Source organism: Pan paniscus, chromosome X (genome assembly GCF_029289425.2).
Source record: "Pan paniscus chromosome X, NHGRI_mPanPan1-v2.0_pri, whole genome shotgun sequence".
Classification (NCBI taxonomy): Eukaryota; Metazoa; Chordata; class Mammalia; order Primates; family Hominidae; genus Pan; species Pan paniscus.
Genome location: NC_073272.2, coordinates 49,911,817 through 49,937,532, shown reverse-complemented (window position 1 = coordinate 49,937,532; position 25,716 = coordinate 49,911,817). Strand labels below are relative to the sequence as shown.

The window sequence follows — 25,716 nt, the reverse complement described above, 5'->3', positions numbered from 1 at the left end:
TGTCAGGAGATTTTGGACTCTCTGAAGATCATCCTTGGATCTTGGGTTAAAAATCTGTATTCTAGTCTGAACCATGGGAAGAAAAAAATAGTCTATCTGTGGTTTTTCTACTTGAAGGACACAATGTTTTCCAAACTAGCACCTTTGCAGAGGTTTGCTGTACTTAGTCGTGGAGCTCATTCTTCAGTGGCTTCTGCTACATCTGTTGCAACTAAAAAAAAAATCCAGACCGGGTGTGGTGGCTCACGCCTGTAATCCCAGCAATTTGGGAGGCCAAGGCTGGTGGATCACCTGAGGTTGGGAGTTCGAGACCAGCCTAGCCAACATGGAGAAACCCCATCTCTACTAAAAATACAAAATTAGCCCGGCATGGTGGTGCATGCCTGTAATCCCAGCTACTTGGGAGGCTGAGGCAGGAGAATTGCTTGAAACCGGGAGGCAGAGGTTGCAGTGAGCCGAGATTGTGCCACTGCACTCCAGCCTGGGCAACAAGAGCAAAACTCCATCTCAAAACAAAAAGCAAACAAAAAAAACCCAAAGAAAACAGTCCAAGGCCCTCCAACCTCTGACTACATTTTTGAAAGGGAATCTAAGTGTGGTGCGCACAATTACCATCCTTTACCTGTAGCCCTGGAGAGAGGAAAATGTATTTTCTTATGGGATGTAGAAGGCAGAAAATATTTTGACTTTCTGAGTTCTTACAGTGCTGTCAACCAAGGGCATTGTCACCCCAAGATTGTGAATGCACTAAAGAGTCAAGGGAAGAAATTGACCTTAACCTCTAGAGCTTTCTATAATAACGTACTTGGTGAATATGAGGAGTATATTACTAAACTTTTCAACTACCACAAAGTTCTTCCTATGAATACAGGAATGGAAGCTGGAGAGACTGCCTGTAAACTAGCTCATAAGTGGGGCTATACTGTGAAGGGCATTCAGAAATACAAAGCAAAGGTTATTTTCGCAGCTGGAAACTTTTGGGGTAGGACGTTTTCTGCTATCTCCAGTTCCACAGACCTGACGAGTTATGATGGTTTTGGACCGTTTATGCCTGGCTTCGACGTCATTCCCTGCAATGATCTGCCTGCACTGGAGAGTGCTTTTCAGAATCCAAATGTGGCTGCATTCATGGTAGAACCAATTCAGGGTGAAGCAGGTGTTGTTCCAGATCCAGGTTACTTAATGGGAGTGTGAGAGCTCTGCACCAGGCACCAGGATCTGTATATTGCTGATGAAATACAGTCAGGATAGGCCAGAACTGGTAGATGGCTGGCTGTTGATCATGAAAATGTCAGACCTGATATAGTCCTCCTTGGAAAGGCCCTTTCTGGGGGCTGATACTCTGTGTCTGCAGTGCTGTGGGACGATGACATAATGCTGACCATTAAGCCAGGGGAACGTGGGTCCACATACGGTGGCAATCCACTAGGCTGCCAAGTGACAATTGCAGCCCTTGAGGTTTTAGAAGAAGAAAACCTTGCTGAAAATACAGAAAAAAAATGGGTATTATCTTGAGAAATGAACCCATGAAGCTACCTTCTGATGTTGTAACTGCCGTAAGAGGAAAATAATTATTTATTTATTTATTTATTTATTTGAGTCAGAGGTTCACTCTGGTTGCCCAGGATGGAGTGTAATGGCACAATCTCGGCTCAATGCAACCTCCACCTCACGGGTTCAAGCGATTCTCCTGCCTCAGCCTCCTGAGTAGCTGGGATTACAGGCACGCACTGCTATGCCCAGCGAATTTTTGCATTTTTAGTAGAGATGGAGTTTTGCCATGTTGGTCAAGCTGGTCTCGAACTCCTGACCTCAGGTGATCCAGCTGCCTTGGCCTCCCAAAGTGTTGGGATTACAGGCACGAGCCACTGCGCCTGGCGAGGAAAGGAATTATTAAACGCTATTGTTATTAAAGAAACCAAAGATTGTGATGCTTGGAACGTGTGTCTACGACTTCAAGATTATGGACTTCTGGCCAAGCCAACCTGTGGCGACATCATCAGGTTTCACCTCTGCTGGTGGTCAAGGGGGATGAGATTCGAGAGTCCAGTGAACTCATTAACAAGGCCATCTTAGCGTTCTGAGGGTAGCAGCTGTTTTCAATGGTCCCTGGGAGCCGGCTGGAGACAGGTGGTCCTGTAAAAGCTCTGCTCTAAATGTAGGCACATTCCACTCCCATGTGCCGTCAAAATCTTTTTGTGTATATATGTTTTTTTCAGTTGATACATAATAGAAGAACGTTTATGAACCTGCCGTTTGCTTTTGTAATATAAGTAAGAGAATGTAGTGGCATCTATATTCAATGAAAGTGTTTTGATGTGCATATGTACTTTCTAAGGTGAAATGCATCTATGTATACAAACAGCCTTTAAATCACATCCTTCAGTATAATTTATATATGCTTTCATAATTTCCTTGCTGGTATAAATGTTTTGTATTTGAAAAAGTTATCTCTAGCATATTACATAAAAGGCTTCACCTTATAAAGTCAAATCTTTGTTATCATTGAATTTTAGGAAGGATGAATGGTTAAGCATATATAAAATACTAATATTAAGTAAACTTCCTGTTGGCCAACATCAGGATGTATTCTACGGATGTCATTATTTTCAATTAAGAATTAGTGTTTAAAATTCCTAAATTGTTTGAGTGCTTGATTATAATTTGTAAAAGAAAGTTTAATATTTCTTTGAATTTAAAATAAAGCTTATATTTCAGAAAAAAAAAGATACAGAACATAGCTGGGTGCAGTGGTTCATCTCTGTAATCCCAGCACGTTGGGAGGCTGAGGCAGGCAGATCACTTGAGGTCAGGAGTTTGGGACCAGCCTGGCCAACATGGAGAAACCCCGTCTCTACTAAAAATACAAAAATTAGCCAGGCATGGTGGCACGTGCTTATAATCCCAGCTACATGGGAGGCTGAGACAAGAGAACCACTTGAACCCGAGAGGCAGAGGTTGCAGTGAGCAGAGGTCATGCCACTGCACTCCAGCCTGGGAGACAGAGCAAGACTCTGTCTCAAAAAAAAGTTACAAACCATTTTCATCACCACAATGCTATCCCTTGTGCTACTCATTTTTAGTAATACCCACTCTCCTCCCATCCACCATCCCTAACCCCTGGAACCACTAATCTGTTTTTCATTTCTACAATTTTGTCTTTTCTACAATGCTGTACAAATGAAATCTTATAGTATATAACATTTTAGGGGCTTATTTCACTCAGCATAATTCCCTGGAGATTCATCCAAGGCATTAATATTTATGTATCAATAGTTCATTTTTATTGGTGAGTAGTAATTCGTGGTATGGATGTACCACAGTTTGACCATTCACTTATTGTTGGACATATTGATTATTTCGAGCTTCTGGCGATTACAAGTAAAGCTGCTATGAACAATTATGTATAAGTTTCTGGATGGGCATAAATTTTAATTTCTCTGAAGTGTAATTGTTGAATTGTGTGCTCATTGCATGTTTAGTTTTATAAGACACTATCAAACAGTTTTCCATAGTGGCTGTAAGATTTTACCTTCCCAGCAGCATTTTACAAGGTGTCCAGTTTCTCTGCATCTTTGTCACCATTTCGTGTTGTCACTATGTCTTTTATTTTAGCTGTTGTAATAAGTGTGTAGTGATACCTCATCATGGTCTTAATTTGCATCTAGTGAAGCAAATTAGTGTTGAACATCTTTTCATGAGCTTATTTGCTTATTTCCTCTTCAGTGAAATGTATGTTCATATATTTTGATCATTTTCTAATTGGATTGTTTGTTTGTTTTTTACCGTTGAGTTTTTTTTGTTGTTGTTTGTTTTTGAGAGAGCCTCTCGCTCTGTTACTCAGGCTGGAGTGCAGTGGCATGATCTTGGCTCACTCCAACCTCCGCCTCCCAGGTTCAAGCGATTCTCATGCCTCAGCCTCCCACGTAGCTGGGATTACAGGCGTGAACCATCATGCCTGTCAATTTTTGTATTTTTAGTAGAGATGGGTTTTTGCCATGTTGCTCAGGCTGATCTCAAACTCCTGCCCTCAAGGGATCTGCCCTCCATCCACCTCGACCTTTCAAAGTGCTGGGATTACAAGCGTGAGCCATGGCCTACTGTTGAGTTTTGAGAGTACTATACATATCCATTATACATTCTGGATGTGAGTCCTTTCTTGGATATGTGGTTTGCAAACATTCTCTCCCATTCCATACCCTGTTTTTTCATCCTTTTAACAGGGTTTCTTGCAGGGCAAAAGTTTTAAATTGGATGAAATCTAATTTTTTTCCCTTATGGATTATGCTTTTTGAACTGTTTACTATGCCCTAGATCTCAGATGTTTCTCCTATGTTTTCTTGTAAAAGTTTCTGTTTAAGTTTTATATTTTAGATTTAAATCTATGATCCACTTGAGTTTTTTTTTTTGTATAAAGGTATGAAGATTAGGTCTTTTTTTATTAGCTTATGGCTCTGCAACTTCTCCAGCACCATTTGTTGAGCAGACAATCCTTCCTTCTTTTTGTCACTTTGTAAAAAGTCAGTGTGGGGCTATTTCTAGGTTCTCTATTTTGTTCCAGTGATCTGTGTGTCTATTCTTCGCCCCATACGACACAGTCTTGATTCCTGTAGCTATATAAGAAGTATTGAAATATGGTAGAGCCATTCCTCCCACCTTATTCTTCTTTTTCAAAAAGTGTCTTAGCTATATATATATATATATATGCATATGTATATATATTTTTGAGATGGAGTCTCACTTGTGTCGCCCAAGTTGGAGTGCACTGGGGTAATCTCGCCTCACTGCAACCTCTGCCTCCTGGATTCAAGCGATTCTCCTGCCTCAGCCTCCTGAGTACCTGGAATTTCAGGCGTGAGCCACCACACCCGGCTAATTTTTATATTTTTAGTGGAGACGTGGTTTCTCCATATTGGCCAGACTGGTCTTGAACTCCTGACCTCAAGTGATCTGCTAGTCTCGGCCTCCCAAAGTGCTGGGATTATAGGTGTGAGTCTTAATGGTCTCCATTCACACACAATGATTTTAAAATAACTCCCCTCTGCCTTTCCCTTCCCCAGAAATGTTCCCCTCTGCACCGTGCAGTGGGACCTGTGAGAAAGAACTGTCCCATTCCCAAATCACTGTCCCCACCCCAGCCCCCAGGCCCTTCGTTGGTGAGACCCTCGATGGGCAGTCTCATGCTTCTGTCCAGGGGACTTTCCCACCGTTGCTCCCCTGCATGGAGACTAAGTGGACTCTTCTATTCCCTGGCCATCACAGAGTCTACAGTGCACACATCTGCCTGATTCCTCCACGTTCCCCAGATGACGATTTCATCTGTGTCTCCTCCCACATACTCCCAAATGGACCATCCCAGACCTTGAACCCGAAAATGGTTCAGAGAGTGAAGGCCAAGATGCCCAACCACATGCTGCAGAATCCTGCTCCAGGACTGAAGTGTATAGTCTCTATCAAAATAAAAACTGGAGGCCAGGCACAGCAGCTCACCCCTGTAATCCCTGCATTTTAGGAGGCCAAGGCGGGAGGATCGCTTGAGCCCAGGAGTTTGAGACCAGCCTGGGTAACATAGCGAGACTCTCTTGACAAACCTAAAAAAGTTAGTGGGGTGTGATGGTGCATGCCTGTAGTCACAGCTACTCCGGAGGCTGAGGAGGGAGGATCGCTTGAGCCCAGGAGTTCAAGGCTGCATTGAGCTATGATCATGCCACTGCACTCCAGCCTGGACAGAGCACGACCCAATCTCTAGAAGAAACAAACAAACACCCAGCAACTGGAAACATCCTCCTCTAGAATGGTGGTCAGGAACATCTGTCTGCCTTGTTCCCTGATGTCTCTCCAGCACCTAGAATAGCGCTCAGCACGAGGACACACTCATTAGGGTTTTGTTGAATAAATGACTCCTTTGACACATCAATTCCACTTCTAAGAATCTTTCCTAAAGAAATATTCACACACGTGCACAGAGCTGTGTGCACAATAATGAGAGGAGCAAACAACTGGGGAAAGTTTGCAAAGGTTTATTAACTGGCAGTGACTGCTACAGGGGAATCGGATGAGGGGAGTACATGCTGAACAGGAAACAGAGTGAGGGGGGCTTGACCAGGACGCGTGGCAATGGAGAAAAGCAGATGGGAGATGCTTATACTGGTACTTGGTGTGTGTGTGTGCATGTGAGGTGTGTGTGTAAATGCAGAGGAAAAAATCAGAAATTAAACACTCAGACCTGATCTCAGTAGTCACATCTGGGAAGAGAGGAGGGTAGTGCTGTTCTATGGAGAGAATACCTGACAATACTTGTTTTCTGAGGTAGGTGCATGGATACACAAGCCGAAATATGCATTAAGCATGTCTTGCTCATCAATGAAAACGCTGTCTAACAGAATGGCACACTGCAAGAAAATACAGCGGAAACGCCAACATCGAACTCTTGGCACACTAAGAAAAATGACGCTCAACTTTTCACTGTTGTGAACACTTGCTTTCACTTGCTATGCACCTGATGACGAGGGGTCCGCAGCCATGCCCATGTTCGTGAAAGGTCACCACGTTCTGCTTCTCATCATGGGCATGTGTCATATTCCCTGAGGCTGAGGCAAGAAGAGGGAAGGAAAGTAAGTGGCAGTGAGTTCCCACCACGTGACAACTCAATCTCAACTCCTCCTGACCTGCAGACCCTGCCCACTCCGATTCTGCCCTACCTCAGGACCTGCACACACCTTCCACGGTTCCTCGAAGTGAACCATCTGTTCATGCCACAGTGACTTCCTCGCCTAGGGTATCAATTCCTAGGCTAGAGGAAGGTGTGGCCTGCATATCAGGGCTGACCTGGGGTTTGGGAGCCCACAGCATCCTGGGTAGGGAGCATCCCTGGACCTACAGGCCAGGGAGTAAAAAGAGAATGTGAAATCGGCCGGGCGCAGTGGCTCATGCCTGTAATCCCAGCACTTTGGGTGGCCGAGGTGGGCCGATCACGAGGTCAGGAGATCCAGACCATCCTGGCTAACATGGGGAAACCCCGTCTCTACTAAAAATACAAAAAAATTAGCTGGGCGTAGTGGCAGGCCCCTGTAGTCCCAGCTACTGGGGAGGCTGAGGCAGAATGGCGTGAACCCAGGAGGTGGAGCTTGCAGTGAGCCGAGATCGCACCTGGGCGACAAAGCGAGACTCCATCTGAAAAAAAAAAAAAAAATACGAAAGAGCATGGGAAATCTCATCATTCAGCCTCAATGCTGTACCCTAGAAAATTATGAGAAGGGAATGGTTTGGGGAACAAGTGATAAGATGGGATACCAGTATCATAACAGAATAGCACATCTGCAGGGATGTGAGGGGTGAGCCGAAGGTTCACTTATGGAGTTACTCGTCATCTTCCTCAGGGTCGCTGATCTCTTCATAAATCACCAGCTGCTTTCTCTCACGCAGTCTGTGGGTCCAGTCATGTTTCCGCCTTTTGGGTCCTATGATGAATAGTTGGGAGATGAGGGTTGGGTAGATTGGAGAGTGTTAGGCTCTGTTTTCTCCAAAAAAGGAGATGCCTCCCCCCTCCCAAGTGCCCAGGGCCTTCTTTATCCAGTTTTTCACATTCTCTGGCTTAGAGAGGCTGAGACCTTAGATCCACACCAATACAGGCCAAATGCAAACTAAAATTTTAGCTTCTGGCTCCTTCCATTGTGAGGTTTAGATTCCCAACCTCTTCACTTACGGGAACATTCACCGATACCTCCTTTCATTCAGCAAGCATTTGTTAAGGGCACACAGGCACACTTTTTTTATTGCTCCTCATTTTTATAGTGCTTCACAGATGCTGCAATTTTTTTTGGAAATTCTCACCAATTTTATACTTTTCCATTATTATTATATCTGTTATGGTGATCTGTGATCAGTGAGCTTTGACATTATTACTGCAATTGTTTTTGTTGCTTTTTAGTCTTTTAAAATAATTTTTGTTCTTTATTTTGTGGGTACGCAGTAGGTGTATATTCTTATGGGGTACGTGAGATGTTTTGATACAGGCATGCAAATGCGTAGTAATCACATCGTGGAAAATAGGGTATCCATCCCCTCAGCCATTTATCCTTGTGTTACAAACAATCCAATTACACTCTATCAGTTCTTTTTAAACACACAATTAAGTTATTATTGACTATAATCACCCTGTTATGTGTAATTGTTTTGGGGGTACCATAAACTGCACCCATAGAAGATGACAAACTTAATGGATTAATGTTGTGTGTGTTCTGACTGCTCCACCGATGAGCTCTTCCCCATCTCTCCTCCTTTTCTTGGGCCTCCCTATTTCCTGAGACACAGCAACACTGAAATTAGGACGATTAAGAACCCTACAATGGCCGCTAAGTGTTCAAATGAAAGGAGGAGTCACATGTCTCTCACTTTAAATCAGAAGCTAGAAATGGCTAAACTTAGTGAGGAAGCATGCTGAAAGCCAAGACAGGATGAAAGCTCGGCCTCTTCCACCAAACAGCCAAGCTGTGAATGCAAAGGAAAAGTTCTTGAAGGAAATAATAGTATATAATGTAAAGGAAAAGTTCTTGAAGGAAATAATAATACTAATACTCCAGTGAACACACGAATAAGAAAGCAAAACTGCCTTACTGCTCAAATAGAGAAAGTTTGAGTGGTCAGGATAAAACATGACACCAGCCACAACATTCCCTTAAGCCAAAGTCTAATTCAGAGCAAGACCAGAACTCTCTTCAAGTCCATGAAAGCTGAGAGAGGTGAAGAAGCTGCAGAAGAAACATGTGAAGCTAGTAGAGGTTGGTTCGTGAGGTTTAAGGAAAGAAGCCGTCTCTATAACATAAAAATGCAAGGCGAAGCAGCAAACCCTGATGGAGAAGCTGCAGCAAGTTATCTGGAAGATCTAGCTAAGGTCACTGATGAAGGTGGCTACACGAAACAACAGATTTTCAGTGTAGATAAAATAGCCTTCTATTGGAAGGAGATGCCATCTAGGACTTTCATAGCTAGAGAGGATTGACTCCAACTTTGAAAGAAGTTCTACTGTGGGTAAAATGCTATCCAATAGCATCACATACTACAGAGAAATCCTTCATGAAAGGGAGAGCTAATTGATGTGGCAAATTTCATTGTTGTCTTCTTTTATGAAACTGCCACAGCCACTCCACCCTTCAGCAACCACCACCTTAATCAGCCAGCAGCCATCAACACCAAGGCAAGACCCTCCACCAGCAAAAAGAGTGTGACTCACTGAAGGCTCAGAAGATTGTTAGCATTATTGACAATGAATTATTTTAAAATTAAGGTATATATATTTTTAGACATAACACTATTGCACACTTAGTAGACTACACTGTAGTGTAAACATAATGTTTTATGCACTGTCAAACAAAAAACAATGTGTGTGACTCACTTTATTGCAGTGGTCTGGAACCGAACCTGCAATATCTCTGAAGTACACGTGTATTGGGTATCAGGCATTGAGCTGAGTAAGATATGATCCCAGGTTATCACAGATAGAATTGCTTGAGCACCTTTCATGTCATCAGGCCTTCTAGATTAAATTTAATGCTTCCAAACAATTTATGAACTATGATTCTTTATTTCCATCTTATGGACTAGGAACCTGGAGCTGAGGAAATTTGGGAGACTTGCCCCAAGTCACATGTTTTTTTTTAAATTACACTTTAAGTTCTAGGGTACATGGTCACAACGTGCAGGTTTGTTACATATATATACATGTGCCATGTTGGTGCGCTGCACCCATTAACTCGTCATTTACATTAGGTATATCTCCTAATGCTATCCCTCCCCCCTCCCCCGACCCCATGACAGGCACCAGTGTGTGATGTTCCCCACCCTGTGTCCAAGTGTTCTCATTGTTCAATTCCCACCTATGAGTGAGAATATGAGGTGTTTGGTTTTCTGTCCTTGCGATAGTTTGCTCAGAATGATGGTTTCCAGCTTCATCCATGTCCCTACAAAGGACATGAACTCACCCTTTCTTATGGCTGCATATTATTCCATGGTGTAGATGTGCCACATTTTCTTAATCCAGTCTATCATTGATGGACATTTGGGTTGGTTCCAAGTCTTTGCTATTGTGAATAGTGCCACAATAAACATATGTGTGCATGTGTCTTTATTGCAGCATGATTTATAGTCCTTTGGGTACATACCCAGTAATGGGATGGCTGGGTCAAATGGTGTTTCTAGTTCTAGATCCTTGAGGAATCCCCACACTGGCTTCCACAATGGTTGAACTAGTTTACAGTCCCACCAACAGTGTAAAAGTGTCAGATGGGTAGATTGCAAAAATTTTCTCCTAATCTGTAGGTTGCCTGTTCACTCTGATGGCAGTTTCTTTTGCTGTGCAGAAGCTCTTTAGTTTAATTAGATCCCATTTGTCAATTTTGGCTTTTGTTGCCATTGCTTTTGGTGTTTTAGTCTTGAAGTCCTTGCCAATGCCTGTGTCCTGAATGATATTGCCTAGGTTTTCTTCTAGGGTTTTTATGGTTTTAGGTCTAACGTTTAAGTCTTTAATCCATCTTGAATTAATTTTTGTATAAGGTGTAAGGAAGGGATCCAGTTTCAGCTTTCAACATATGGCTAGCCAGTTTTCCCAGCACCATTTATTAAATAGGGAATCCTTTCCCCATTGCTTGTTTTTGTCAGGTTTGTCAAAGATCAGATGGTTGTAGATATGTGGCATTATTTCTGAGGACTCTGTTCTGTTCCATTGGTCTATATCTCTGTTTTGGTACCAGTACCATGCTGTTTTGGTTACTATAGCCTTGTAGTATAGTTTGAAGTTAGGTAGCATGATGCCTCCAGCTTTGTTCTTTTGGCTTAGGATTGTCTTGGCAATGCAGGCTATTTTTTGGTTCCATATGAACTTTAAAGTAGTTTTTTCCAATTCTGTGAGGAAAGTCATTGGTAGCTTGATAAGGATGGCATTGAATCTATAAATTACCTTGGGCAGTATGGCCATTTTCACGATATTGATTCTTCCTATCCATTAGCATGGAATGTTCTTCCATTTGTTTGTGTCCTCTTTTATTTCATTGAGCAGTGGTTTGTAGTTCTCCTTGAAGAGGTCCTTCACATTCCTTGTAAGTTGGATTCCTAGGTATTTTATTCTCTTTGAAGCAATTGTGAATGGGAGTTCACTCATGATTTGGCTCTCTGTTTGTCTGTTATTGGTGTATAAGAATGCTTGTGATTTTTGCACATTGATTTTGTATCCTGAGACTTTGCTGAAGTTGCTTATCAGCTTAAGGAGATTTTGGGCTGAGACGATGGGGTTTTCTAGATATACAATCATGTCATCTGCAAACAGGGACAATTTGACTTCCTCTTTTCCTAATTGAATACCCTTTATTTCTTTCTCCTCCCTGATTGCCCTGGCCAGAACTTCCAACACTATGTTGAATAGGAGTGGTGAGAGAGAGCATCTGTGTTTTGTGCCAGTTTTCAAAGGGAATGCTTCCAGTTTTTGCCCATTCAGTATGATATTGGCTGTGGGTTTGTCATAAATAGCTCTTATTATTTTGAGATACGTCCCATCAATACCTAGTTTATTGAGGGTTTTTAGCATGAAAGGCTGTTGAATTTTGTTGAAGGCCTTTTCTACATCTAGTGAGATAATTATTTGGTTTTTGTCTTTGGTTCTGTTTATGTGATGGATTACGTTTATTGATTTGCATATGTTGAACCAGCCTTGCATCCCAGGGATGAAGCCAATTTGAGCATGGTGGATAAGCTTTTTGATGTGCTGCTGGATTCGGTTTGCCAGTATGTTATTGAGGATTTTTGCATCGATGTTCATCAGGGCTATGGGTCTAAAATGTTCTTTTTTTGTTGTGTCTCTGCCAGGCTTTGGTATCAGGATGATGCTGGCCTCATAAAATGAGTTAGGGAGGATTCCCTCTTTTTCTATTGATTGGAATAGTTTCAGAAGGAATGGTACCAGCTCCTCTTTGTACCTCTGGTAGAATTTGGCTGTGAATCCATCTGGTCCTGGACTTTTTTTGGTTGCTAGGCTATTAATTATTGCCTGAATTTCAGAGCCTGTTATTGGTCTATTCAGGGATTCAACTTCTTCCTGGTTTAGCCTTGGGAGGGTGTATGTGTCGAGGAATTTATCCATTTCTTCTAGATTTTCTAGTTTATTTGCATAGAGGTGTTTATAGTATTCTCTGATGGTAGTTTGTATTTCTGTGGGATCGGTGGTGATATCCCCTTTCTCATTTTTTATTGCGTCTGTTTGATTCTTCTCTCTTTTCTTCTTTATTAGTCTTGCTAGTGGTCTATCAATTTTGTTGATCTTTTCAAAAAACCAGCTCCTGGGTTCATTGATTTTTTGAAGGGTTTTTTGTGTCTCTATCTCCTTCAGTTCTGCTCTGATCTTAGTTATTTCTTGCCTTCTGCTAGCTTTTGAATGTGTTTGCTCTTGCTTCTCTAGTTCTTTTAATTGTGATGTTAGGGTGTCAATTTTAGATCTTTCCTGCTTTCTCTTGTGGGCATTTAGTGCTATAAATTTCCCTTTACACACTGCTTTATATGTGTTCCAGAGATTCTGGTGTGTTGTATCTTTGTTCTCATTGGTTTCAAAGAACATCTTTATTTCTGCCTTCATTTCGTTATGTACCCAGTAGTCATTCAGGAGCAGGTTGTTCAGTTTCCATGTAATTGAGCGGTTTTGAGTGAGTTTCTTAATCCTGAGTTCTAGTTTGATTGCAGTGTGGTCTGAGAGACAGTTTGTTATAATTTCTGTTCTTTTACATTTGCTGAGGAGTGCTTTACTTCCAACTATGTGGTCAATTTCGGCAAAAGTTCAATGTGGTGCTGAGAAGAATGTATATTCTGTTGATGTGGGGTGGAGAGTTCTGTAGATGTCTATTAGGTCCACTTGGTGCAGAGCTGAGTTCAATTCCTGGATATCGTTGTTAACTTTCCATCTCATTGATCTGTCTAATGTTGACAGTGGGGTGTTAAAGTCTCCCATTATTATTGTGTGGGAGTCTAAGTCTCTTTGTAGGTCTCTAAGGACTTGCTTTATGAATCTGGGTGCTCCTGTATTGGATGCATATATATTTAGGATAGTTAGCTCTTCTTGTTGAATTGATCCCTTTACCATTATGTAATAGCCTTCTTTGTCTCTTTTGATCTTTGTTGGTTTAAAGTCTTTTTTATCAGAGACTAGGATTGCAACCCCTGCCTTTTTTTTGTTTTCCATTTGCTTGGTAGATCTTCCTCCATCCCTTTATTTTGAGCCTATGTGTGTCTCTGCAAGTGAAATGGGTCTCCTGAATACAGCACACTGGTGGGTCTTGACTCTTTATCCAATTTGCCAGTCTGTGTCTTTTAATTGGAGCATTTAGCCCATTTACATTTAAGGTTAATATTGTTATGTGTGAATTCGATCCTGTCATTATGATGTTAGCTGGTTATTTTGCTCGTTAGTTGATGCAGTTTCTTCCTAGCATCGATGGTCTTTACACTTTGGCATGTTTTTGCAGTGGCTGGTACCGGTTTTTCCTTTCCATGTTTAGTGCTTCCTTCAGGAGTTCTTATAAGGCAGGCCTGGTGGTGACAAAATCTCTCAGCATTTGTTTGTCTGTAAAGGATTTTATTTCTCCTTTTGCTTATGAAGGTTAGTTTGGCTGGATATGAAATTCTGGGTTGAAAATTCTTTTCTTTAAGAATGTTGAATATTGGCCCCCACTCTCTTCTGGCTTGTAGAGTTTCTGCCAAGAGATCCGCTGTTAGTCTGATGGGCTTCCCTTCGTGGGTAACCTGACCTTTCTCTCTGGCTGCCCTTAACATTTTTTCTTTCATTTCAACTTTGGTGAATCTGACAATTATGTGTCTTGGAGTTGCTCTTCTCGAGGAGTATCTTTGTGGTGTTCTCTGTGTTTTCTGAATTTGAATGCTGGCCTGCCTTGCTAGGTTGGAGAAGTTCTCCTGGATAATATCCTGCAGAGTGTTTTCCAACTTGGTTCCATTCTCCCTGTCACTTTCAGGTATACCAATCAGACATAGATTTGGTCTTTTCACATAGTCCCATATTTCTTGGAGGCTTTGTTCATTTCTTTTTACTCCTTTTTCTCTAACCTTCTCTTCTCACTTCATTTCATTCATTTGATCTTCAATCACTGATACCCTTTCTTCCACTTGATCGAATCGGATCCTGAGGCTTCTGCATGCATCACGTAGTTCTCGTGCCGTGGTTTTCAGCTCCATCCATAGAGAAGGTCTTCTCTATGCTGTTTATTCTAGTTAGCCATTCGTCTAATGTTTTTTCAAGGTTTTTAGCTTCTTTGCGATGAGTTTGAACATCCTCCTTTAGCTCAGAGAAGTTTGTTATTACCGATTGTCTGAAGCCTTCTTCTCTCAACTCATCAAAGTCTCCATCCAGCTTTGTTCCGTTGCTGGCAAGGAGCTGCGTTCCTTTGGAGGAGAAGAGGTGCTCTGATTTTTAGAATTTTCAGTTTTTCTGCTCTGGTTTCTTCCCATCTTTGTGGTTTTATCTACCTTTGGTCTTTTTTGATGGTGACGTACAGATGGGGTTTTGGTGTGGTTGTCCTTTCTGTTTGTTAGTTTTCATTCTAACAGTCAGGACCCTCAGCTGCAGGTCTGTTGGAGTTTGCTGGAGGTCCACTCCAGACCCTGTTTTCCTGGGTATCACAGCAGAGGCTGCAGAACAGCAAATATTGCAGAACAGCAAATGTTGCAGCCTGATCCTTCCTCTGGAAGCTTCGTCTCAGAGGGGCACCCAGCTGTATGAGGTGTCAGTTGGCCCCTACTGGGAGGTGTCTCCCAGTTAGGCTACTCGGGGATCAAAGACCCACTTGAGGAGGCAGTCTGACTGTTCTCAGATCTCAAACTCTGTGCTAGGATAACCACTACTCTCTTCAAAGCTGTCAGACAGGGACGCTTAAGTCTGCAGAAGTTTCTGCTGCCTTTTGTTCTGCTATGCCCTGCCCCCAGAGGTGGAGTCTACAGAGGCAGGCAGGCTTCCTTGAGCTGCGGTGGGCTCCACCCAGTTCAAGCTTCCTGGCCACTTTGTTTACCTACTCCAGCCTCAGCAATGGCGGGCGCCCCTCCCCCAGCTTCACTGCCGCCTTGCAGTTCGATCTCAGACTGCTGTGCTAGCAGTGAGTGAGGCTCCGTGGGCGTGGGACACTCTGAGCCAGGCACAGGATATATTCTCCTGGTGTGCCGTTTGCTAAGACCACCGGAAAAGCGCAGTATTAGGGCGGGAGTGTCCCGATTTTCCAGGTGCCATCTGTCACGGCTTCCCTTGGCTAGGAAAGGGAATTCCCCAACCCCTTGCACTTCCCAGGTGAGGCGATACCCCGCCCTTCTTCGGGTCATTCTCCATGGGCTGCACCCACGGTCCAACCATTCCCAATGAGATGAACCCGGTACCTCTGTTGGAAATGCAGAAATGCGTCATTCATGCTGGGAGCTCTAGACTGGAGCTGTTCCTATTTGGCCATCTTGGAACCTCTCCCCTGTCACGTGGTTTTTTATATGGATGACAACTCCACCCTGTGTCTCTGGAAGTCAAGTCTAACATCTCATCTGGAGCTGAGCAAGCTCCTCAGCCCAGGCTGGACCCAGGCTTGTCTGGGGTCCATGCCACACACCCAGTCCACACACCTGAACATAGCCAGGGAAGCCAGAGGGGTTGTTCCCAAATTGTTTGCTCTTACCAGATGTCTTGTTAATCTTCTCAGGGGTACTTGGTTTTCCTGGGGGCACAGCTGTTTCCCATCGTTTTGTGGGATCCCATATAAGCTTGTAGACAGCTGCTGGGAGAGTAAATGTAAAAACATAGGGAGGGGACAAAACACTGTGGGGAAAGATGGTGTGGGGAGATGAATACAGGGACTGGAGAGGTAAAGAAATGGTTTGCTGAAATTAAACTAGGCAGCAAAGAAAGCAGTACCAGATCTGGCATACCACACTACCGAGGCATCAACATTGAATGTGGAATTAAGTGAGATGGTACCCATACCAATTCTGGTTGCATTGGGATATGTCACTGACCAACAATCTTAAGCTAGTTTTTTTTTTCTTTTTTTTTGAGATGGAGTCTTGCTCTGTCGCCAGGCTGGAGTGCAGTGGCACGATCTTGGCTCACTGCAACATCCGACTCCTGTATTTAAGTGATTCTCCTGCCTCAGTCTCCAGAGTACCTGGGACTACAGGCAGGTGCTGCCACGCCAGGCTAAGTTTTGTATTTTTAGTAGAGACGAGGTTTGACCATGTTGGGCAGGACGGTCTCGATCTCTTGACCTCGTGATCTGCCCACCTCAGCCTCCCAAAGTGCTGGGATTACAGTTGTGAGACACCGCGCCCAGCCCTTAAGCTACTTTTTATTCAGCTTCCTCACTTATGAAATAGTGAATAATACATGTAAAATAGGCTAAGGGAAAGTCCTCCCTGAGCTTGTAAACACTGTTTATGTGTAGTAATAGTAACAATTAATACCTTTCATGATCCTTCTTTGAATTTGGCCTCCATACTGGCAACCCAATCCCAGATCCCTTTACCCTCTAAACCAGAGTTGAATCTGCACTTGTGGGGTCACTCATTCAGGGGCCTCCGAGGATCCCCTGGGCTGGGACTGGGGCTTCTCAGATGCCCCAGGTGCAGACAAGGCCCTCAAGGAGCTCACAGTAGGGAGGGGCCAACAGTCAAAGCGATTCCTAAGCCATGTGAGTGGCCCCGGTAACAGAGCAGAGGCCAGCTGGTCCTTCTTGTTGCGAGAGTGGGTGTCTCAATGGAAGCACCAGGAGGCCCTATGGGGTGAAGCCCTAGTGAGCAACATCTGAACTTCATAAATAAATGCAAACGTGAATGAGCTTTAAATGGCTTGGAGCTCTGGATTAGACTACCACTGCCACTGTGCCCCAGGAAAATTCTTTAACATCTCTGTACAATGATAGCCTCATTTTATTATTATGCTGCTGATAACTATGATCTAAAACATGTCCAACATGGTGAAACCCTGTCTCTACTAAAAATACAAAAATTAGCCAGGTGTGGTGGTAGGTGCCTGAAATCTCAGCTATGTGGGGGGCTGAGGCAGAAGAATCACTTGAACCCAGGAAGCGGAGCTTGCAGTGAGCTGAGGTCCTGCCGCTGTACTCCAACCTGGGTGTCACAGCAAAACTCCGTCAAAAATGAAAAAAAAAGTAACAACAACAACAACAAAACAATAGAAAGACTGGAGAGAAGGCACTACTTAAAGAAATAACATTCTAGAATTTTCTGAACTGAACAAAGACATGAATCTTCAAACTGAAAAGAGCCATCTAGTTCTGAGCCTGATTAACACACATGTGCACACACACCTGCGTGCATGCACACACACACACACCCTCGGAGTAAAATTTCTAGGATAGAGATAAAATCCTGAAAGGTCCCAGAGAGAAAGAGAGAACAGAGAATGCAATGGAGAAGTTTTTCAAGGAGCTGATTAAAAATAAGTTTGGGCCAGGTGCAGTAGCTCACGCCTGTAGTCTCAGCACTTTGGGAGGCTGAGACGGGAGGATTGCTTGAGCTCAGGAGTTTGAGACCAGCCTGGCCAACACGGCGAAACCCATCTCTACAAAAAATACAACAAGTAGCTAGGTGTGGTGCCACGTGCCTGCAGTCCCAGCTACTTGGAAGGCTGAGGCAGGAGAATCGCTGAGTCCAGGAGGTGGAGATTGCCATGAGCTGAGATGGTGCCACTGCATTCCAGCCTGGGTGACAGAGCCAGGCACTGTCTCAGAAAAACAAAACAAAACAAAAACAAACAAAAAAAGTTGAACCTAGATATCTGTATACAGCCAGGATAATCCAGAATGAGGGAAAAAATAGTTCAGAAAATTAATGACACATATACCCTTCAGAAATAATTATTGGTATACAGCCCTATGAGAAAAGAAAAGTAAATTTAAAAGGAAGGTGATTTCAATAAGCAATTGTTAGAAGAAAAATAGTAAAATTTATTAAACAGTGTAAACTTTTGATTGTAAACTTAAAAAATTATAGTCTTGAAATAAAATTCCCCAGTATTATAAACATGGAAGATGGGACGAGGGACAGGAAAAAAAAAGAGAAGTTCTTTTGTTGTTCAAGGAATGGATACCGACGCTAATGAATGATAGAATGGTAGAGTGGCTAAAAGCATTAGCATTTTATTTAGTTTTATTTTAGAGACGGCCTCACTCTGTTGCCCAGGCTAGAGTTCCATAGCACAATCATGGCTCACTGTAGCCCCAGCCTCTTCAGCTCAAGTGATCCTCCTGCCTCAACCTCCCATGTAGCTGGGACTACAGGCGTGCACCACCAAGGCTGGCTAATTAAAAATTTGTTTTTTTGGTAGAGAGAGTGTTTTCCTATGTTGCCCAGGATGATCTTGAACTCTTATCCTCAAGCAATCCTCCCACCTCAGCCTCTCAAAGTGGTGGGATTATAGGAGTGAGTCACTGTGCCCACTTACCGCTAGTATTTTAGAGTGCAAACTCTGGAGCCAGACAGCTTGGGTTCAGTTTCTGGCTTCTCAACTTATTAAGGTATGTGACCTTGTGTAACTCATATAACCTTTCCGTGTTTCAGGCTACTCAAGAGTAAACTGGGGATAACCACACTATCTAACTCACTTGATTGCTATGATTAAATGGGTAAGTATGTGTAAAGCACTTAGAATAGCGCCTGTCATGTGGTTAAGTTAGTATATATCTTTTAGGTGTTGTTAGTAATGACTTCAAATTACTTTTAAAATGTAAAGGCATATCTGGTTCAAGAAGAAGATGGTGAACCAGGAATAGCTGCTGGCTTCCTTCCCAAACCCAACCCTGCAGATGCCACAGAAGAGGTGGGAAGTGGTTGGAGTTCAGAACAGTTCCCAGTAACAAAACCCTTGATGGTTTAGCCCCACTGGGGGATGAGATGGCTTAGAGTGGGAAAAGGTCAGAGGCCACAGATGGAGGATCAGCCCAGGTGGAGCCTTCTAAGTTGCATTCTTTTTTTCTCCTTATTTTCTAGAAGGCTTATTACCTGTTCTGTAAACATACAGAGCAGAAACTTGGCAGGGCTGGCCCAGTGCTAGCCCAAAGTGGCCTGATAACATTAAAGAATAAGGGGCTTGGGAAGCTCCTAGAAAAAGTGCAGACTCATCAAAGCTGGTCAGTAACTGAGCATTCCTTTCCTACCTCTCCCTCTGCCCTCTGAGATACGCAATTACAACCAGTATCACTCACCCGTAGACTCCCTCCACGCTGTAAGGCAGAAATCCTGTAAGGGTCTCTGGGGGCTCATAGGCTAGGGACTGGAAAGAATTGGCTCAGCTCAGCTCTAGAGGCTCCCTATCCTACGACCTATCAATCTAGAAACCCTAAAACTCACATGGAGTGTCTGGGCTTACACATCTTCCCAGGAAGAAAGGGTTATATAGAAAAACTATCTGACAGCCCAGGCAGGGTGGCTCACGCCTATAATCCCAGCATTTTGGAAGGCTGTGGCGGGAGGATCACCTGAGGTCAGCAGTTTAAGACCAGCCTGGCCAACATGGTGAAACCCCATCTCTACTAAAAATATAAAAGTAGTTGGGTGTGGTGGTGCACACCTGTAACTCCAGCTACTCAGGAGGCTGGGGCAGGAGAATCACTTGAACCTGAGAGGCGGAGGTTGCAGTGAGCCGAGATCACACCATTGCACTCCAGCCTAGCCAACAAGAGTGAAACTCTGTGTAAAAATAAATAAAGAAAAAAAGGCCAGGTGCGGTGGCTTACGCCTGTAATCCCAGCACTTTGGGAGGCTGAGGCGGGTGGATCACCTGAGGTCAGGAGTTCGAGATCAGCCTGGCCAACAAGGTGCAACCCTGTCTGTACTAAAAATACAAAAATTAACCTGGCATAGTGTCACATGCCTGTGGTTCCAGCTACTCAAGAGGCTGAGGCAGGAGAATTGCTTGGACTCGGGAGGCAGAGGTTCAGTGAGCCAAGATCGCGCCACTGCACTCCAGCCTGGGTGACAGAGCAAGACTCCATCTCAAATGAATAAATGAATAAATAAATAAATAAATAAAAAGAAAAACTATTGGATAGATTGGATATGAAAACATTAACTGCTCAAATAAATTATTCGGTGGAATAGATTGGATATTAAAACTGATAGAGTTGAAAAAGCAATTACTGAGCTGAGGAAATGCGTCTAAAGAATTCATGAAAGTAATCGGTAATGGATAGAGAAGAAGTAAATGAAAGAAAAGTTAATTAATAGGGAGGATAGAAGAATAAATGTCAAAACACATCTAATAGTAGCCTTATAAGAAGAAAATATAGTCATTAAAAAGGAGAGTGTACTTAAATAAGTAATCAATGAGAATTCCTCAGATTTAAAAAAATGACTTAAGATTTAAAGGTATTATAGTACACACACAGGAACAGTGAAATGTAAAATTGTGAAAGACAAGGAAAAAATATTTTAAAATGATCGGAGAGAAATAGCAGGTTACTTACAGAGGAAAATACAATGTCAAGCATGTAAGACTTCAGGAGATTGAAGACACAGGGAAATGTTAAAGCAAACAAGTATTTATTGCACTTATTAAAGACTGTAAGGAAGAGTCAGCTGCAGTGGCTCATGCCTGTAATCCCAGAACTTTGGGTGCCCGAGGCAAGAGGATTGGTTGAGCCCAGGAGTTCAAGACCAGCTTGGGCAACATGGTGAAACCCTGTCTCTGCAAAAAATAGAAAAATCCGCCGGGCACATCAAGTTCCTGCATCTGTAGAGAACTGAAAAAAAAAATACCTGGGTGTGGTGGTGCGTACCTGTAGTTCCAGCTACTCAGGAGGCTGGGGCCGGAAGATTGCTTGGGCCCTGGAGTTTGAGGCTGCAGTGAGCTAGGATTGGGTCACTGCCCTCCAGCCTGAGTTACAGAGTGAGACTTTGTCTCTGAAAAAAAAAAAAAAAGATCGTAAGGACGATTTTACTCAGAGGGGGGACTACTGTGATAGGCACAGGGACCACCGTAATGGGGTCTTGCGGTGGGAGAGTGATATTGGGATCGACTTCAACTCCACAAGGACAAGTGGGGATTTGTAGTCAGGGAGTAGGAGCCGGGGGTCAGAAGATGGGAAATTACTTGGAGGAAGCCTCAGGTGCAGGGGGATTCTGGCTAAACCGACTTGACAGGTTTTTTGCTGAAACAGGCTAAATGGGCAGAGTCCCTGGATGAAGGACAGAGCCTGAGGTTGAGACCTAGTCAGAAACAGGACTCAGAGGAGCCCGATTCAAGTTTGGTCAAAGGAGAGTGTCTCTGTCTGAAAGCATAAGCAAGAAAGTCAACAGCAGTAAAATGAATGGATCACAAAGGAGAATTTTTGTGCATTGCTAAGCAGGACTCTGCTTTAACCATTGTGAAAGAAGTGAGTCATTCTTTTTTTTTTTTTTTTTTTTTTTTTTTTTTTAGATGAAGTCTCGCTGTGTCACCCAGGCTGGAGTGCAGTGCGTGATCTCGGCTCACTGAAACCTCAGCTTCCTGGGTTGAAGCGATTCTCCTGCTTCAGCCTCCCGAGTAGCTGGGACTACAGTCATGTGCCTCACACCGGACTAATTTTGTATTTTTACTAGAGACAGGGTTTTACCATGTCGACCAGGCTGGTCTCGAACTCCTGACCTCAAGCCATCTGCCCGCCTTGGCCTCCCAAAGTGCTGAGATTTCAGGCGTGTGCCACTGAAACCCACCTGAATTGAGTCATTTTCCACATACACAACTAGGTCAGAGTTGAGTGGCTAGGGGAGAAACCAATCAGGGCACATTGCACCTGCTCCAAGAATTGAATTTTCCGCAAAGCTGGTGGCTGAAATGGCCTGCTGCCACCCTAAGAGCACTTTTACCTAGTAACTGCTGAAACAACCTGCAATGACTCTAAGGCTTGTTTTACCTATTGTCCACACTCACCAATCAGAGCTTCCAGCTCCTGAAAGCTTCTCTGGTGCCAAGGGACTTGCTTTAAAAAATATAGGTAACATTTCTGTTTCTAATAAAACTCTCAACTTTCTCGTTGTTCTTTGGACATACCAAAGACCAGCCAGTTTGTGTGTATGCTTCAGATTACAATTCTATGATTCTCAAATAAAATGTTTAGAGATTCACGGGCGTGGTGGATCACGCCTGTAATCCCAGCCGTTTGGGAGGCTGAGGCCGGCGGATCACTTCAGCCCAGGGGTTCGTGACCTGCCTGGGCAACATGGTGAAATCCTGTCTCTACAAAAATTACAAAAAATTAGCTGGATGTGGTGGTGCATGCCTGTAATCCCAGTTATTCCAGAGGCTGAGTCGGGGAGGCAGAGGTTGCAGTGAGCCGAGATTGTGCCACTGCACTCCGGGGTGGGCGACAGAGTGAGACCCTGTCTTAAAAAACAAAAACAAAAACCATAATATAACATCCTTAATATTGCGATTTAAAAAAGAGATTCATCTCCATAGGTTTTGACTTTGATATTTGTGGTGTCAGAAATCGGGTCCGAAGCTGACTCACCTTGGAGATATCAATGACCTCTGGAACTATGGCGTGAGGTCTGCACACTTGGTCCCCTTGAGCTTTTGCTTTTCTGGTTGCCTCTTTCCCCCCGGTGAGACTTTCTTGGATCAAACTGCCATTTGTTGGGGAGTTGAGTTCAGTTTTATTTGGGAATTTGTTAGGAAGGGTCTTTCTCTGTCTCCTGGTTATGAAACCTCCTCTTTTCTTTTCCTTTCTTTTCTTGTCTTGTCTTTTTTATCTTGTCTTTCTCTTTTCTTTCTTTTGTTTTTTTTTTTTTTTTTGAGACAGTGTTTTGCTCTGTCGCACAGGCTGCAGTGCAGTGGTGTGATCTGGGCTCACTGCAACCTTCACCTCCCAGGCTCAAGTGATTCTCGTGCATCGTCCTCCCGAGTAACTGGGATTACAGGTGTGCGCCACTACGCCTGGATAATTTTTGTGTTTTTTAGTAGACATGTGGTTTCACCCTGTTAGCCAGGCTGGTCTTGAAGTCCTGAGCTCAAGTGATCTGCCCGCCTCGGCCTCCCAAAGTGCTGGGATTACAGGCGTGACCACTACACCCAGCCAGAGACGGCCTGTTTAAGAGGGATTTTCTCCCTCCTGGTTATGAGGCCGGGTTACAGAGATTTTTCTGTTAGAGAAGGCTTCTCATGCTTCCTGGTAAGTTTGTACTTTATTTTCTGAATCGTTTGCATGCTTAGAGTTTAATTTGGCTTTTGTGTATTAGGCATTAAACCGAATCACCTAGATTAATTTATTTACACACAGGCTCTCAAAGTTCAAAGGCATGCCAACATAGTTCCCTCTTTCTGGGACGCCAGCTGGTAATATGTGCCAACATTATGGGGATCATTCACGCAGTCTGTTTTCCTCAAACTGAACTAAAATAATACAGTCCAAATGGGACTCCTATCTCAGTTGGTATCTTGAGGCTCCAGAACACATTCAAGACTCAAAGGCTGCCTCACTGCAAGATACTGTCTAAAGCTAGCTGAGATTTTCTTCTCCAACACCTTCCCCTCTCCTTCGTTTACCTCTTCCTCTTTATCCTTCTTTAAGCAAAACTCTTTTTCCAAAACTCCTCAGCTACTCTGGCATACTGACTATTAAAATAAAGACAGTTGAAAGACATCAGATACAAATAAAATAAAATCACTGACCTTTGTAGTGTTTCTTAAAAGCAAAAGATGAAATTCCCATGTAAAAGATCTCCTTCCTATACTAAAAGGGAAGACAACACTCTTATCTTCAAGGATGAGGAATTGAGACCAAGAGAACATTATACAAAGCTTATTGGAATACCTCTTATCTTTTGGGCCTCCTCACATAATTCAGTCACATTTTTACAGTTAACAATTCTTTGTCTAATTCAACATGTTGGTAACTGACTCAAACTGCTTTACCCAAAATTTGGGTCACCACCTTCATAAGATTACCTATTGAGGAGAAAAATCTTAAATAAAGTTTAGCCTTCTTCCATTTTGTCAGAAATATAATTTAGATCCAACGTCTTTTATAAATCGGTGAGTTTGTATGGTTTACTGTCCCATAATCAAAATTCTAAAATGAAAGTTATCTTTGTTTATGTACGTATCTGTGTTTGGGCGTATTCCTGCGTATGTACATGTGTTATGTTAAATGTGTCTACATGGTAAAATCCGGAATCGTTGGCAAACAATTATTTAAAGAATCCTATTCAGATTGGCTTAAATAGGTACTCATATAAATACACAGTAATTAACTAAAACGCATTTAGTTCATGCAACTTAATTAAGTAGTTGAAAAATAAGCTGGTTTTAAAATTGTTGGTAAAATAAAATGAGAAATGTTTTCAAAATTGTGACCACACATTTTTGGCTGAGTTTACTGGTTCTATATTTGTCTCTGTTGGATGTGTTAAGGTTATGAAACATAAACCTAACCTAAAAACAGAATGGTCTTTTATGTGAAATTCTTTGATAAGTAAGACTAATTTAATATTGTGAGTGTAATAAAACAGCTGTATTTTCTGAGTTATTGGCAAAATACTCATATATTTAAGGTTTTTGCTCGGGTGGATACCTGACATTTACAGGCTATAATAATGTTTTAATAGGAAAATAACTCCAAATGACTAGCTTTATTTATTTATTTATTTATTTAAAAAATTTTTTTTAGAGCAGAGTCTCCCTCTGTTGCCCAGGCTGGAGTGCAGTGGTGCTATCTCGGCTCGCTGCAACCTCTGCCTCCCAGGGTCAAGAGATTGTCCTGTCTCAGCCTCCCAAGTAGCTGGGACTCTAGGCGTGCGCCCCCATGCCTGGATAATTTTTGTATTTTTTTTTTTTCTTTTTTTTGAGACGGAGTCTCGCTCTTTCACCCAGGCCAGACTGCAGTGGCCCTATCTCGGCTCACTGCAAACTCCGCCTCCTGGGTTCACACCATTCTCCTGCCTCGGCCTCCCGAGTAGCTGGGACTACAGGCGCCCGCCACCACGCCCGCCTAATTTTTTGTATTTTTAGTAGAGTTGGGGTTTCACCTTGTTGGCCAGGCTGGTCTTCAACTCCTGACCTCAAGTGATCTGCCCTTCTTGGCCTCCCTAAGTGCTGGGATTACAGGCGTGAGCCACCGACCCCGGCCGACTGGCTTTGTTTAATATGTCAGTTTTCATAGGTAATCTAGGTATAACTGTTAAAATGAATAAATGAGGTAACTGTGAGATACATGTTTATAAGTGAACTTTTCATGTAATTTGAAATGTTTTTTCTCTTGCTCTTACCATATGGAGATGAAATATTAAAGTTGTGTTATGTTAGATTAAGTAATAGGTACTCACTAAATGCTGGGATCATTTCCAACTAAGAAAACAATGGATCCACCTGCCTAGGCCTCCCAAAATGCTGGGATTAGAGGCGTGAGCCACCATGCCCAGTGAGGAAAAGAAGTATTAAACGCTATTGTTATTAAAGAAACCAAAGATCGTGATGCCTGGAAGGTGATTTTAAGACTCGAGATAATGGACTTCTGGCCAAGCTAACCCATGGTGACATCATCAGGTTTGCGCCTCCACTGGTGATCAAGGAGGATGAGATTCGAGAGTCCAGTGAAATCATTAACAAGACCATCTTGTCTTTCTGAGGGTAGCAGCTGTTTTCAGTGGTCCCTGGGAGCTGGCTGGAGACAGGTGGTCCTGTAAAAGCTCTGCTCTAAA

The 25,716-nt window shown here is 43.1% G+C and overlaps 1 pseudogene; it reads left to right on the top strand.

Annotated features, from left to right (window-relative positions):
* LOC100974148 (ornithine aminotransferase, mitochondrial-like) lies at window positions 1-25,716 on the top strand (annotated as a pseudogene).